Consider the following 1,448-nt stretch of genomic DNA (forward strand, 5'->3'; position numbering starts at 1 on the left):
CCACCATCTTGCAATGTGAGACCCCTGGATCACTGTCACCACCACCAGATGGACTTTGGACTTCCAAGCCTCAGAAATTATATGCAAAAAAAATTCATTTTCTTTATAAATTACCCAGTTCCAAGTGTTTTGTTATAAGCAACAACACAAAACGGACTAATACAGAGCTCAATCCAGCCTTCCCAGACAGTACTTGCAATTTCTCCTGCCAATCACCTCCTTTTCTTCCTTTCCTTTTATTTGGGGCACGGGGCACAAAGAGCAAGTTTATTTGGTGAGTGATGACAGCAAACATCATCCAAAAGAGACAAGATGGGAAAGGCGTGACAAGAGAAGATTTCAGGGCCAGACACAGAAAGTCTCACACAGGGAAAGGCACGGAGCTCTGGGGATACTGGGAATATCCTTAGCCATTCAGCTTCATACAGATGAGCTCTTCGTAGCTGATACAACCATTGCTGTCCTCGTGTCCTGCCACCAGCATCTCTACTTCTTCCTCTGTCATCTTCTCACCCAGCGTCACAAGGGCATGCTGGATTTCAGTGCCCATCACAGTGCTGTTCCCTTCCTTGCCAAACACCCAAAGGCCTCCGACATAATCCTCATAGGTGCCCTATCTTTGTCCTTGGCCACAGTCTGCAGCGTGGGCAGGCAGTGCTCACAGTCCAGCACCTTCACAGTCATCTCACCACTCTCGAGGTTCCCCAGGACCTTGAGCACCTCGGCGTTGGTGCGGTTCTGGCCCAGGGCCCTCATCACAACCCCACACTGGCTGTACAGGATCTCGCTATCACCTCTTTGGTCAAACAGCTGGAAGGCCTCCTTGAATTCTGTGGTCTGGTCCTCAGTAAAGTCACACCGTGGCTTCTTGCCTCTTGCCCCAAATCCCATTCATCTCCCAGGCCTCAGGCCCCACCGTCTTGACTGCTCAGCTCTGTGGGGCCTTTTCCTGTGGTAACCAATCATCCCCTTTCCTATGGAATGATGCTGCGATCACTCAGAAACAAATAATAAATAAACCTTATACCTCTTTGGAGCAAAAGTAGAATTAACATAAGAAAAAATGTTAATTACAAAAATTATACAATAAAAAATCTATAATCTTCAATAAGAAAAGCTATGCCAATATTCTCTCTTCCATTCTTTACGTTTGGGAGAACAAATATATATACATATTTATATGCATACACAAATACATATTCACCTATATGATTTAAAAACTTATTTTATGTAACATTTAATAAGTAAGAATTGTTGATTCAAATAATTCCCTGGAACCAACAGGGCCCATAAAGGGCCTTTGGACATCCTACTGTGGCCACATAGGAGGTGGCATTGAACTATCAGAAGTTTCACATCTTTTCTTTAGCCGAGGGGGAAAAAATGAATCAAAGGACAATAAAAGCCACTTAAATATAGTCCAGCTGTGTTTAAGTTCAGAGAAACAC

General features: G+C 44.1%; 1 pseudogene; it reads right to left on the reverse strand.

Moving 5' to 3' along the window:
* Positions 1 to 406: 406 nt before the first annotated feature.
* Positions 407 to 891, reverse strand: LOC103602576 (annotated as a pseudogene).
* Between the last annotated feature and the right edge of the window lie 557 nt (positions 892 to 1,448).

This window comes from Galeopterus variegatus, unplaced genomic scaffold (genome assembly GCF_000696425.1).
Source record: "Galeopterus variegatus unplaced genomic scaffold, G_variegatus-3.0.2 Scaffold4203, whole genome shotgun sequence".
NCBI lineage: Eukaryota > Metazoa > Chordata > Mammalia > Dermoptera > Cynocephalidae > Galeopterus > Galeopterus variegatus.